The sequence below is a fragment of the Phyllobates terribilis genome, unplaced genomic scaffold (genome assembly GCF_046119375.1).
Source record: "Phyllobates terribilis strain yellow unplaced genomic scaffold, ASM4611937v1 Scaffold_2__4_contigs__length_985480577, whole genome shotgun sequence".
Taxonomy (NCBI): Eukaryota; Metazoa; Chordata; class Amphibia; order Anura; family Dendrobatidae; genus Phyllobates; species Phyllobates terribilis.
In genome coordinates this window covers 360,868,363-360,883,715 of record NW_027362762.1, presented here as the reverse complement: position 1 = coordinate 360,883,715, position 15,353 = coordinate 360,868,363, and the positions used below count along the sequence as shown (strand labels likewise).

Genomic DNA, 15,353 nt, shown 5'->3' with positions numbered 1-15,353 from the left:
AAGAATTTCAAATTTTATCAGCATAATATGTGAATACAAGAAAGTAGCTGGGTGGTTGACAGTGGTACGCAAAATACTAATACATCTAGATAATTTGTAATAATTAAAGCCAGATAGTGGTTTGTTTGTTCTTAATTCATAATTTTAAATTAAAATTTCTTCTATTTTCTTCTATTTTCTGTACAAGATTACAAGGCAGCCATCTGGCCTGAGCTTCTTTTAACAGCATTTAGAGATATCCTTTTTAGTAGCTTTGTGTACATAGGCAACAACATAACGGCTTTGACTCATTGACTTCTGTAAGAGAGGTTTCTACTAGTTATACCTTAATCTGGGCAAAAGTCATTGTGCAGGGATGGCACCTTGTGTTATTTACTGTATATAGAGGTGACCTTGTTATCTTTCATTGAAATCCTATGTATGATGATGATAAGACTGACAAAAAGATATCTGTACAGGGAGTATGAATATAGTATTAGGCTTAGTGGCCGATGCGCAAAGTGCAAGATTTCTGCTATTTTTTTTAATATGCTGTAGATATGATATGGAAACGTAAATTAAATAAAATTGACATAAAAACTTTATCTAAAAAGTAAAATTATCTGATGACATTCAAATTAAGTAATGTTATCTGATGACATTCAAATTAAGTAGTGCTCTACCTTTGCAGTAACTTTAACTCATTCATATTTACATCAAAGGTTGTGTCCCTGCATTTTGTGGTGGGCTAGCATCCTGAGCCCACATCTTTCCACGCAGTGCTCCGCCCGCAGCTAGTAACCAGTTAAATCCTGCTTCTAATCACTGACAGTGGGATTTAGCACACGCCGGCTGGAAGTAAGTCGTTCATCCCACCAATCGGTGCCCCTGTTACATGATCACTGGACGCCTATGGGTTGTCATGACAGCGGGGGATCTGCTGATAACCCCCTTGCCTGTCATTATGATCTTCCTGTGAATGCCGACCCTTGGCTGGAAATGCAATTTATTTGTAACCATGATACCACGCTTTTATAAATCAGATTTTTTTCCAAAAATACTTTAAATGGACCTGAACTGCGAGCAGCATAAATCAGACACTGGCTGCATGATTGCAGCCACGTATGCTTTACTTTGAAACACTGTGGCATTTAAACATGCCTTAAAAAGTTGGTTGGTGTCATGCTGCAGTTAAAGAGGTTTTCCCACAGACAAAGTACATTTTACTCAATAGATATTGGAATAATAATAACGTCCACAACTGGATGTGTTTTAAAAAAAAATGTTCCTGTGCTGAGTTAATCTTATCAATGTGCCCCTGCTGTGTACTGTGTAATGGCTGTGTCTGACCATGCAGGAACATGGTCTGATCATACCACAGCTCCTGGGCAGGGGAGGAAACCAAAGGGAGAATGCAGATAGCACAGCATGGGATCACAGCTGATTCTGTTTGTGAGACAAAACATTTCACTGCCTGTTTTTCAGCAGTATTTTACCTCAAAGAAAGAATCAGTTGTAATCTCATACTGTAATGTCTGTATACTCTCTTGCATCCTCTCCTGCCCAGGAGCTGTGATATGATCAGACCATGTTCCTGTACGGTCAGACACAGACATTACACAGTACACAGCAGGGGCACATTTATAAGATTATCTCAGCACAGGACATTTTTTTAAGCACATCTAAGTGTGGAAATTATTATTATTCAAAGATCTATTGATTAAAATGTTGATTGAAATTAACTTTTTTTCCTTTTAATTAACAGGTCTCTTTCTATGTGAATACATAGGGAGAGACCTGTCAGTCTAAGGCAGTGCTCCCTAACCTTTCAGACCTTGAGAGCCACATTCAGCTCTGAGAGAGGATCGCGAGCCACATTCAGCTGCATGAGAGGGTCGTGAGCCACATCCAGCTCCCACCACCCTCACAGTAGTGGCAACATAAGCCCACATTGTGCTTATAATTAGAGATGAGCGTTGTTCTACTCGAACTGTTCGCCAATCTCAAATTCGAGCTGTTTTGGGCGGTTTTCGAGCCGTTCGGCGAACACGAACAATTTGAGAAAAATTCGGCTGTTCGAGGTTATGTTCGATAACTGTTCGTGCACCAAAATCATAACTGGATTTTTTCTCAGTAATGATGAAAATTAATGTTAATACGCAGTTTGAGTGTACAGCGGGGTGGGGGGAGGGGCAGGGGATGGATCTCTGCAGGAACAATGAAGATCTCCATTTTTTTTTCTCTTTCCCGCATTTACAGTGGGGAGGTGCAATCTGTCAGCCTATCAGCAGCGCACACACGGAGCGAAGTGCTTTTTTTCACACAAGCAAGGGCATGTTTCATTGGCAGTGTATGTCACATGTCCTTGCCCTATAAGACCAAGCCATTTTCCCCGTCGCCACCATTTTCTCACTGCTGCAGCTGCGTGTTAGACGGCACCGCTGTTGCTGTGTGCGCTATACCTTGTTAATTTCAAGCCAATTTTCGCACAAATATACAGATAGCTTGGGAGTAGGGAATAGTTGTGATTGCAGTCCTTTTAAGGACTAGGTTACAGCATTTCCTACGACTTTTATCAGGGAGGTCTGTGCTCTTAAATAGATCGGTTGTGGGAGTAAAGACTAATTGTAATTGCAGTCCTTTTCAGGACTAGGTTACATGAGTTCCTATCAGTTTTTGCCAGGCAGGTCTGTGCCAGTGCTGTGCAAGTTTTTTTCACAGCATTTGGCTGAATCTAGCAAAGCTAATCCTTTTTGGCCTATTGCAGAGTGTGTTAGTCAGTGGAGTAGCCTATCTGTGTTGCAAGATATACCACCTGTGTATAGAATACCAATTTTTTTACTGCACCTAGTGAAGTATAATCTTTTGGGCATAGCATCATTCTATTAGTCCATCTATACTGACCTCCATCAGGTTGCAAATTAAAACTAATTTTTATCTGCATCTACAGTACCTCTGAAAAAATATTTGGGCTTCTAGCTGTGTGTGGGACTTGTTGTATTAGTCCATCTATACTGACCTCCATCAGGTTGCAAACTGAATATATTTTTTTCTGCATCTACCTCTGAAAAAATATTGGGCTTCTAGCTGTGTGTGGGTCTTGTTCTATTAATCCATCTATACTGACCTCCATCAGGTTGCAAACTGAATATATTTTTTTCTGCATCTACCTCTGAAAAAATATTTGGCCTTCTAGTAGTGTGTCGGACTTTCTCTATTAGTCCATCTATACTGACCTCCATCAGGTTGCAAATTCAAAATAATTTTTTTCTGCATCTAACCCAGCCAATAGTTTTGGCCTAATACCACAGTTTGGCCACTCAGCTCTGCTCGGTTACCATCCATTGTTTTTTTGTGCAAACAACTCCAGAGTTGTGAATTAGTTAACCACCAAAATGAGTGGAAAAAGGCCTGCTGCTGGTGGAAAGGGGAATAGGCGTGTTGGGAAGGGGAAAAAAGGTTGTGTCCGTGGGGTAGGTGTTAAAGCAACAGTAACATCTGCAGAAGAAAGACCATCTTCCAGCCAAACTAAAATGTCTACTTCTTTTAGCGGACAATGTGATAAGATCCCTTTCTTACGGCCACGCCAATCGCTACAAATTCCAGATGAGGCACAAAAACAGCAGGTGCTTCAACGGATATCAAGTGCTCCTTTAAGTGGGCTCTCCTCCACATCAACTTCAACATCACAAATACTCCAGTCCTCAAAGGTGTCACCCAAATCGCACTTGCTTCCTCACAGCTCCCAAATCTCCAGCTGCCCATCTGAGTATGAGGTAGAACAGATGGTTGAGTCTGCAGAGCTGTTTACTCCTACTATAGCCTGGGAATCAGAGGTCGACTCCAGCGCTTCTGTGAATCCAGACGAGGAAATGATCTGCACTGATGCCCAGAATCTTTATGAGTCGGATCCAGGACCAGACGCAGAAGGTTCTGACCATAATGTAGACCCTCATTCCCAAACTGTAACTCCTGTTGGTGGAGACAATGAGGAAGACGATGATAAGACTCAAATACCTGATTGGAGCGACAACTTTAGTTTTTTGTCAGGGCAGGAACAGGTTGGCTCTGAGGACGACGGGTGTGATAACGCACAGGGTGATGATGATGAGGTCGGAGATCCCACTTACTGTCAACCCACAGTCAGCCAAGAGATGAGGTCAGCAGAGGAGGTGGAGGAAGATGCTAGTGATGACGAGGTCAGGTTGCGCCTTCCTGGACAGAGACGTAGTACTGGAAGCACGTCAACAACTGCATCCTCAAACACAACTCTGCCTCTCACCACAAGTCGTGGTGGCTCTTCAGGTCGCATGGGTGCTAAGCCTTGCATAGCCTGGGCATTTTTTCAGATCGATAAAGATGACCCAACTCGTGTTATCTGTAACATTTGTCAGCAAAAGCTAAGTAGAGGCCAAAAAATACATAGTTTGAGTACTTCATGCATGAACCGGCACATGGACATGAAGCATAAGTTGCAGTGGGAAGCTCAGTGTGCTACAATGCGGCCTAGCCGGCCGGGCCAACCACCGTCTGCCATATCTTGTGCATCCGCGGCCTCTTCATCCTCTGTGACTGGGGGGACAGCAGTCACACCTGTTTTGGGGCGCAGACCTGCCACCTCTTTACCCGCAACAGCCAGCGTGATTGGCAGGTCATCATTTTCTTTGGAGGTGGTAACACCAGCTGGTGTTGAGCGCTGTCCGACATCGATAGCACCACCTTTGGATCAAGGCAACCTAACATGTCCGCCTGCATCTTCCTCACAGACCGGCAGTTTGCCGGGGACACCCTTATCAACCCCGTCTAAGCACAATAGCCAGCCCTCGGTCCCTCAGATGTGGACAAGTAAAAGACCATTTCCTCCTAGCCATGAGAAAGCTAAGAGGTTGAATTTCACCATCTGCAAGCTCTTGGCTACAGAAATGCTGCCTTTCCGCCTGGTGGACACAGAGGATTTTCGAGACCTTATGTCCGTCGCAGTGCCCCAGTACCAGATGCCCAGTCGGCACTACTTCTCAAAGAAAAGTGTGCCTGCGCTCCACCAGCATGTCGCACACAACATCACCGCTTCTTTGAGAAACTCTGTGTGTGACAGGGTGCATTTCACCACAGACACTTGGATGAGTAGGCATGGACAGGGGCGTTACATGTCGCTGACTGGGCACTGGGTAACTATGGTGACAGCAGGACAAGGGGCTGCTGTCCAAGTCTTGCCGTCCCCACGAGTTGTGCGTCAATCCTCTTTATGTCAAAGTTCCTCCACTGATTCTGCCTCCTCAACCTCCTCTCGGTCTTCCACCTGCACCCAAAGCCTGTCTGGTCATGCCACAAGCTTTCTAACTGCGCAGAAGGGATCCTGCACACCTCCTTACTATGCTGGCAGTAGGGCTCAACGTCATCAGGCGGTTTTTACATTGAAATGTCTGGGAAATGTGAGTCACACAGCTGAGGAGTTGTGGTCAGCTCTGGAGAACCAATTTCATGAATGGTTGTCTCCACTGGACCTGAAACCAGGGAAGGCCGTGTGCGACAATGCTGCAAACCTGGGTGCGGCCCTTCGCCGGGGCAATGTCACACACGTGCCTTGTATGGCTCACGTGTTGAACCTGGTTGTCCAGCAATTTTTAGCCCACTATCCCAGACTAGATGGCCTTCTGCAGAGGGCACGGTCGCTGTGTGCTCACTTCCGCCGTTCGCATCCCGCAGCTCAGCGACTTACATCTCTACAGAAGTCGTTGGGCCTGCCACTTCACCGGCTAAAATGCGATGTGCCTACCCGGTGGAATTCAACTCTGCACATGTTGCAGCGACTGTGGCAGCACCGACAAGCCCTGGTGCAATACGTTCTGACGTATAGCCTGGGCCAACGAGATTCAGAGGTGGGGCAAATCACGCTGGAGGAGTGGTCTCAGATCAGGGACCTATGCACCCTTCTGCACAGTTTTGAAATGGCGACGAAGATGTTTAGTGCTGACGATGCCATTATCAGCATGACTATTCCGGTGATTTACATGCTGGAGCACATGTTAAACAGAATTCGGAGTCAGGTGGTGGCACAAGAGGAGGTGGAGGAAGTAGAGGAGGAGGAGTTGTATGCGGAAGGGCTAACATCTGCAAGGTCCAGAAGGTCGGCAGCACCAAGGCGGCAGGCATGTGAGGGTGGGGGAGATGGTTTTACCAGGGCGCATGGTAGCAGCCAAACTAGTGAGGAAGGTGCAGGAGCCCAGGAAGAAGTGGAGGACGAACTGATGGAAGACTCATCAGATGAGGGAGACCTTGATCACATTTCTGTTGTGCGAGGTTGGGGGGAGAGGACAGAGGAAGGAAGCATGATTGTTACCTCGCCACCAACACAACAGGGACTTGGTGCTCCTGGATGCGCAACACACATGAGTGCCTTCTTGCTGCACTACCTGCAACATGACCCTCGAATTGTGAGAATTAGAAATAATCCTGACTACTGGGTTGCCACACTGTTAGATCCCCGGTACAAAAGTAAATTTGCAGAAATTATTCCTGCCATAGAAAGGGATGCACGCATGCAGGAGTATCAGCAGAGACTGTTGCAGAATCTTACATGTGCTTTTCCACAAAATACCAGTGGTGCACGTAGTGAATCTCACAGTTCCAACTTGCCAACCGTGGGACCGTCAAGTGTTCAGTACTCAAACCGTAACAGAACCACAGTATCTGCTGGTAACATCAATTTTGCGGAATTATTTCACCACTTTTTTAGCCCATCCTTTGCAAGGCCACAGGAGACAAGAAGTCTGACACATAGTCAACGCCTAGAGACGATGGTACAGGAGTATCTCCAAGTAAACATTGAAGCCACGACTGTGTCACTGGACCCTTGCTCTTTTTGGGCTTCCAATCTGGATAAATGGCCGGAGCTAGCCACTTACGCCTTGGAGATCTTGTCATGCCCCGCAGCCAGCGTTCTGTCTGAACGTGTGTTCAGCGCTGCTGGTGGTGTGCTGACAGATAAGCGCACGCGGCTCTCCACTGATAATGTAGACAGACTCACGTTCATAAAGATGAACAAATCATGGATCCGAAACGACTTTTCTACCCCTGTGTCATCCTGGGGAGAGTAAAAGCTTGATGATTGGTTAAAATCACCCTACCAAACGTTTTAAGCTTTCAAATTGCTAATCATGTTTATCTGTATCTTGACTGGAAAATAATTTGGGCTTTGTAGCAGTGTGCAGCACTGATCCTATTAGGCCATCTATAATAAGCTCCACCAGATTTAAAATTAAAAATAATTTTTAGCTGCATCTAGCCCGGAAAATAATTTTGGGGCTCCGAGATGCCCAAGACACATAAGTGCCTTCTTGCTGCACTACCTGCAGCATGACCCTCATATTGTCAGAATTCGAAGTAATCATGACTACTGGGTTGCCACACTCTTAGATCCCCCAAACTTTTCGATCAACCTTTTCATTTTAATAAAGACCAAAAAAATGGTCATTTTTGAAATTATAAGCATTAGCAGGTTGTTAGAAACTGAAATCAAACAGTTTTCAACTCAAAACTTTATTCTAGGTGATGTTACATTTTCACATAGGACCCCTTGTTCGAAAGGAGCTTCTGAACTCTCTCATCCATTGAATTTGTCAGGTTTTGGATGGTTTCTGCTTCAATTGTTTTGCATGAGGACAGAATACCCTCCCAGAGCTGTTGCTTAGATGTGAACTGCCTCCCGCCATCATAGACACTCCTTTTAATGATGCTCCAAAGGTTCTGAATGGGGTAGAGGTCAGGGGAGCATGGGGGTCACACCATAAGTTTGTCCCCTTTTATGCCCATATCAGCCAGAGATGCACATGTTTTATGTGCAGCATGAGATGGTGCATTATCATGCAGAAAAATGATCTTGCTGTGAAATACACGGTTCTTCTTCTTGAACCATGGCAGGAAGTGCTGTTTGAGAAAATCCACATACATTATGGAGTTCATCTTTAGCGCCTTCAGGGATCCTAAAGGGGCCGACAATCTCTCTCCCCATAATTCCAGCCCAAAACATTACTCCAACTCCTCCTTGTTGGCGCTGTAGCCGTGTTTGCGTGGGGTGTCCATCAACCAGCCATCCTCCACTCCATCCATCTGGACCATCGAGCGCTGCACGGCACTCATCCGTGAACAAAACAGTTTTGAAATCAGTCTTCATGTAATGTTTGGCCCACTGGAGCCGTTTCTGCTTGTGTGAAGTGGATAGAGGAGGTCGACAGGATGGCGTATGCACAGCTGCAAACCTCTGAAGGACCCTGCATCTTGTTGTTCGGGGGACGTTGGAGGCACAAGCAGCTTCAAAAACTTGTCTGCTGCTATGACAAGGCTTTTTTGCCGCTGCTCTTTCAACCTGACGTAATTGCCTGTAGGAAAGAGTCCTCAATTTGCCCTTATCAGCACGCACACGTGTGTACTGTGAATCAGCTACATACTTCTTGATTGCCAAGACACTTCATCCTGATCATCGCACAATGTTGATTGTAGTCATGCCTTGACCTAAACACTCCACAATTTGTTGCTTCTCAGCAGCCGACACATCCTTTTTCTTTCCCATTTTGGCAGAAAATGTAGGCTGCTTAATAATGTGAGAGAGCCTTCTTAAGTAGTCTTGCCTTTCATTGGACACACCTGCCAAACTAATTAGCACAGGTGTCTGCAATTGCTTACAGTGATATAAAGAGCCCTGACACACATCACCATCAATGAGTTTAACTGACAAACAAACAAATTCTTCCCTTATCACTCCTAAACACTTTTTGCATAATAATTTGGAACGCGGTGTACATGTGCTTTTCCACAAAACACCAGCGGTTCACGTAGTGAATCTTACAGTTCTAACTTGCCAACCGTGGTCTGTATGGAATTGTTCAATAAAGGGCCCAAAATTAAGATAACATAGATGGGAGAGGTCTCTATGAATAGGAATTCCTAAGTATTTGATACCCTGTGAGGGCCAGGCAAAGGGAAAGTTGGACTGGATGGAATCCTATATGGATTTGGGGAGGGAGACATCGAGGGCCTCAGACTTCGCTGCATTGATTTTAAAATTTTACCATGTAACAAAGTGATCTATTTCAGCCATAACAGCATGGATGGATATATGTGATTGAGTGATATATACTAGGACATCATCAGCAAATAGAGAGCACTTGTACTCGGTGCCTCCCACCTCAATCCACCTAATATTGGGGTTATGGCGAATTGATGAGAGCAGGTGCTCCGTCACTAGGATGTATAAGAGAGGGGACAGAGGACATCCCTGCCTTGTCCCATTGGTGATTGTGAAAGGTGATGAAAATGTTCTGACGCACCCCCTGGGCCTTGGGACACCCGGAGCCGGACCTTTTTTGGTGGATGCTGGTGGTTGTAGTCTTCGTGGCGGCGACCCGGTTCCGTGGCTCAGGGCGGTCAAACCAGTGGCGGAACTATTTATGTGGTTTTGATGTTTAAATGTCCGACTACGCCACCCGTGGATTGCGGTCAGAGTGAACCGCCGCTACAGGGCAGACCGCTGAGGCTGGTGTTGTGGGTGCAGCAGAGCGTAGCATAACTCCCCACGGGAGGAGTATAGCCTCAGGGCAGTGTATGCGGAGGATGGGGGTGATGGTGCAGGGCAGCAGCAGTAACGACACGGAGTCAGTGATGCAGTCCAGGGCCTTTACTCACAGTTCTTATTATCCAGACCACGTCTGCAGGTAACGGCTGCCCACGTCGTACTGTGCTCACCAGGTGAGGGGCTCAGACAACTCCCAGATAACTTTGGAGCACTTCACAGGACCCCCTTTGTGTGTCCTTTGTCTGGCCTTTCTTACCAACACTTCTGTCCGGCTGCCTCGGGCCTCCTCTTGGTAAACTTGGCGCCAGTTTCCCTGACCCTATGTGGTGCCTTCCTAGCGGGTGTAGCGAGGGGCTGCGCCACATAAAATGTCAGAGCCTCCGGTTTCTAGCTGAGGGTCGTTTCCTGCCTCCACTAGTTCGGGGACCGGTCTCCCCCTTTGGCCTGACCCCTCCACGCAGGTGGATTCGGGCGTGCGGTGGCGACTCGCCCGTCCGCACCCCTGGGATCCCTTCATTCCTCGTTCCTGGAGCCTTCTCCGCTCTTCTTCCTTCCTTCTCCCTCTTCCAGGCCTGGGCCTCTGTTACTAGGCCCGCCTCCGGAGCAGAGCTCATGCAGAGCCCCTGCTCCCTGCCACTTCTGCTCAGACTTCTCTGCACTGAACTAAGATGGTGCCCACCTTTTATACTCCCTTCTCAATGCACCCAGGAACTGCTTCCTCCCTGCTCCTGCACTACAGGGTTCCCCTTCCTCAGTGTTCCCTCCCCCCACTCCAGCCAGGGACAGGGACTGTCTTGCCCATCTCAGGGGCATATTGGTCGCCCTGCCCCACGGCAATGTGGTGTAATGCATGCAGGTGTCGGGTCCTGATCCACACTCCATCCTTACCTGAGAGTGAGATATCACACCTCTGGGTGAGGTGCAATACGTCTGTAGCAACCGAGCCCTCAGGGTGCTACAGTTCCATTTATCTTCAGCCTAGGTGACGTATTGCGATACAGGGCCGTGATTTTGGCTATAAAAGGGTCCCCTAGACCCCTACCCCAAGCTTTTTAAGAGAATCATATATGGCGTGCCAGGAGACTCTATGGAATGCTTTCTCAGCATCCAACCAGAGTATCTAATTACAAATTTTTAACTGCATCTAGCCCAGGAAATACTTTGTGCCTAGTAGCAGTGTCTGCTAGTCAGCGGATTATCCCGGCTGTTAAGCAAGCTACACCACCTGTAGTTTAGACACTTAATTTTTTCAAAGGAAATGCTTCGGGACCATGGGATACTCAGTGAAGAGCATCAGGAGGCACCCCAAGGCATAGGGGCTGGGACTGGCAGTAGGATGCCTTGCGGTGGACAGCCGAGCTCGATCCTTATAAAAGCTTTTTAACTGCAGCAGCTTTAGTGGACGCTACTGGAGCTGGAATTACGCGGCTGCTGGCATGAGACTTTCCCTCCAATAGATCCTTGTAAATGGATTTAAAGTGTATTCATTCAAATTAGAGAGACAATTTAAATTAAAAAGCTTAGAGCTACCTCCACCACAGGGGGGCTCGCTCGACCCACCAGCGGACAGGCACCAGTATTGGGAGAGGGGGGCTGGCCATCAGGGTTCACCGCGGCTCTGGCACAAACCCGGCGACACGGAGGTGGCACGGGCAGGAGCGGACTGGCCGTGTCGGCTTCTCACTTTTTGGATTTTAGAAGGGCATGACATGCCTATATCTGTGTCTCCCCCTCCTTTTACTCCTCCACCTCTTTTATTTTCGCATGACTATATGTACTTGTCACTTTTCCATGTGTTAGTTGTGTCTTCTGAGCAGTTTGTCAGCTTTTGGACACCTTTGAAGGTGTTTTCTATGTGTTTCTATGTGTTTTTGTTTGCCTGCCATTGGTTTTAACGGTGTTCGAAGGTACTTGTCACTTTTCCATGTGTTAGTTGTGTCTTCTGAGCAGTTTGTCAGCTTTTGGACACCTTTGAAGGTGTTTTCTATGTGTTTCTATGTGTTTTTGTTTGCCTGCCATTGGTTTTAACGGTGTTCGAAGGTGTTCGACGAACAGTTCGACGAATAGTTCGGCGAACACACGGGTGTTCGACGAACCGAACCGAACTCGAACACTACGGGGGTGGCTCAACACTACTTATAATGATAACCAAAGCTTTTCCACAGAAATCAGCCCGAAGCAGTATACAGAAATCCAGTGGTTCCTACAATACCCTCCAATCAGCATTGTCCCATCAAGCACTCTCAACACATTGTTGCATCCAGCTTCAAGCATCTCCTCTGACAGGTAGTATGATCTTGTCACCAGTATACCATACTTAAATTAACTCTAACCCCCCTAAGACCAGTATATGTACATCCAGATCTGCTCTTCTGTGCAAGGCTACTCACAAAATTCACCATTTTGAGATGTGATCTTCATAATTGTTTGCTAGACCTGGAGTTAATGCACCAAGCTGGCAGACAGCCGCAAACCACAATTCATGGGACCGCGAGGCACATGTTGGTCCCGAGCTACAGGTTTGGGACCCCTGGTCTAAGTGGTTAGAGTGGTTAGAATATGGATGAGAACCTGCCTCAGAATAGTCATCCAAAACACATGGGGGTGATTCATTAAGACCGACGATTCTCTAGCCAGGCTTGATGAGCAGCATTTTAGAGTGATGCTCCTGATTAATTTAGAGGCTCAAGTCATAGTGGCATGGACTGCTATGTGCGCGTCACAATAAATCTTACTCCAGTTCCTACTGGAGTAAGATTTGTGGTGTAGCAAAGACTGCCAATCGTCATGAATTTGACGAGCGGGGTTCGCCACACCTAGCCCCACCCCCATCCAAAAACAGCTACACCTGCTTTGTTGGAGCTGGGGTGCTAATGGAGTGAACACCCCAAAAGTAGCCTTTTTTTTGCCCAACTTCGTGTTTGCACAGAAAAATGCAACTTTTCAAAGCTTTTTTCACCGTGGTTTGGGCACCAGGAATTTTATGACTATTTGTCTTTAAGGTGAATACATTTATTAAACTAAATTGAGGCACACCCTATGCACAGTCTATTAGGAATTTAGTTTTTTGCTTCATATTTTCTTCTTATACACCCTTTGGTGAGCATTCTGTTATTAATATGCGGGGCTGCATGGAATACTGTAGTGTCCGTCAGTGCTTTGCTTATTCAGCAGAATGGAGACCAGCAATTTGCCTGGAATGAGTTCTGGACAATAGGATATAGATAAACTGTATGATGTTGATTGGTCAGTAAAAAGACCAAAGAGAATTTGTATAACCTGGATGCCTTGCCGTTTCTTATTAGAGGTTTTGAGACTGAAAGAAAACGATTGCTATTTCTAAAATCCTAGAATATATTCTATAAAATAGTTCCAAAGGGAGAACTTGTTTTGCTCATTAACAGCAGACAGTCATTTGTGGTTAATAAAAAAAAACGTATATGTATAAGGCATAAATATAACAATCAATATTCGGAATATTGAATCTATGCGTATTCCGATGTCCCTGTTTTTGAAAAGTGTTAAGAACTGGAGAAGAGTATGCAGTGGCCACTAAAACGCCTTAATGTTTGCCTCCGCTTTTTAATGATCAAGCAGCTTTGTGTATTGTGAAGAATGTGAGGCAGAGTAATTGGGGAAGGTAATACCAGGCAGTGTAACTCTACAGCATGCCTGTAATGAGAGCTCATTGGGAATGCAGTCCTAGGCTGTTTCGGCATTAGGCATTCTCCTCATGTTTCACATAAATGCATCCTGTCCTCATGAGAGGATGGGCAGTGCATTTCCCTTCCTCATTCAAAGTGAATGATAGCAAAAGAAAAAAAAAAGATATCAAATATGGCGCAGTCTTAGCGTTTTTAAGCTCCGTGAAAAAATCTTTGGATCTTTTCTCCTTTGGTTATATTGAAAGTAATGTAAATATATGGTGAGTGTTCCCCTAGACTTATGGACTGCAGTATTGCGTGAGTTACCTGATGGGAGGCAGCAGCACCGGATACCGCCCGGAGATGGAGCTTACAGCACTGGATTTAGGATCTTCACCTGTTGTCTGCTGCCTTGCCTGTGTATAGGCACTGAAGATGGGTTGACTATTTTCGTTGCAAGCTGATATTTTCTCAGTTCGGCTTTGACACCTTCTATTGCTCAGCAGTAGCTCTTAATTTGGACCATTGTATTTCTAAAATCAGTCTGAAAACCGAAGCTGTGACTTTGTCACAGTCCATGAACCTTTGTATTTAGAATGAATGGGAAGGGGAAGCAGAAGCAGCACCAGAGAGGGGAGCCAGAGAAGATTCTTGAATGTGAACTTGACGTGTTTATCCACAATGTATTCAAAGAGAGCTGCGGAGTTCAGACACAGCTACCCCTCTCTCTGTGAGCTGCAGGCATCACTTTACCATTATCCTCTGGGGGGACACGCTACTAAAAGCAAGAGAAAGGTAAGATTTACAATTATTCTCCAGCGCTTTCATTTTTTTTGTAGTCAGAGAGTGTGACAGTGTACATTTAAAAGGGAAGGAAGAGACAATTTGTCAATGTGACAGTAATGGCATTTGCTCCTATAGGTAAATAAACAATGTTAATATTGTCTCCATGATGAAACCTTGCACCGTTAAAAAGTATTACGTTTCTTCGTAAATTAAATATGTGTGCTGCTTGTTTGCTTGCTGGTTTTCAATGTGTCATGGTGAGTTAGTAAGATGCCGAAGATAGTCATACTGTCATATTTGGCACTCTGTAAATATTGTGTGGTTTTCCACAGTTATTAATCTTTTGCATGATCTTATATATAAGCGATACAGTGGAAGTTCTGAAACAGACATTCAAAATTGTACCAAAATGTTTTTTTAGAGAGGTGGTCTGCTCAAAGGAGATGAGCAACATATACTGTGTATGATGGGACTGACATGGGTTACAGTAAATCTGGACTAGATAAGCGGGTGGTCTTCTCAAAGGAGATGAGCAACATATGCTGTGTATGATGGGACGGACATGGGTTACAGTAAATCTGGACTAGATAAGCGGGTGGTCTTCTCAAAGGAGATAAGCAACATATACTGTGTATGATGGGACTGACATGGGTTACAGTAAATCTGGACTAGATAAGCGGGTGGTCTTCTCAATGGGATGAGCAACATATACTGTGTATGATGGGACTGACATGGGTTACAGTAAATCTGGACTAGATAAGCGGGTGGTCTTCTCAAAGGAGATGAGCAACATATACTGTGTATGATGGGACTGACATGGGTTACAGTAAATCTGGACTAGATAAGCGGGTGGTCTTCTCAAAGGAGATGAGCAACATATACTGTGTATGATGGGACTGACATGGGTTACAGTAAATCTGGACTAGATAAGCGGGTGGTCTTCTCAAAGGAGATGAGCAACATATACTGTGCATGATGGGACTGACATGGGTGACAGTAAATCTGGACTAGATAAGCGGGTGGTCTTCTCAATGGGATGAGCAACATATACTGTGTATGATGGGACTGACATGGGTTACAGTAAATCTGGACTAGATAAGCTGGTGGTCTTCTCAATGGGATGAGCATCATATACTGTGTATGATGGGACTGACATGGGTTACAGTAAATCTGGACTAGATAAGCGGGTGGTCTTCTCAAAGGAGATGAGCAACATATACTGTGTATGATGGGACTGACATGGGTTACAGTAAATCTGGACTAGATAAGCGGGTGGTCTTAAAGAAGATGAGAAGTTATACCGTGTATGATGAAAATTATATGGGTTACATTAAATCTGGATTAGATAAGCAGGTGGTCTTCTTAAAGGAGAT

General features: G+C 45.5%; 1 protein-coding gene across 4 annotated transcripts in view; it reads left to right on the top strand.

Annotated features, from left to right (window-relative positions):
- Window positions 1-15,353, top strand: part of FRMPD4 (FERM and PDZ domain containing 4) — a 773,166-nt gene that overhangs the window by 285,979 nt on the left and 471,834 nt on the right. Inside the window, exon 1 of one of the 4 annotated variants that reach the window (XM_073664700.1) lies at window positions 13,228-13,989. The exons of the other annotated variants lie outside the window; for them this stretch is intronic. The gene's annotated coding sequence lies outside the window, so the exon portion shown is untranslated. Of the gene's footprint in view, window positions 1-13,227; window positions 13,990-15,353 lie in introns of those variants that run through there. 4 annotated transcript variants of the gene reach the window in all.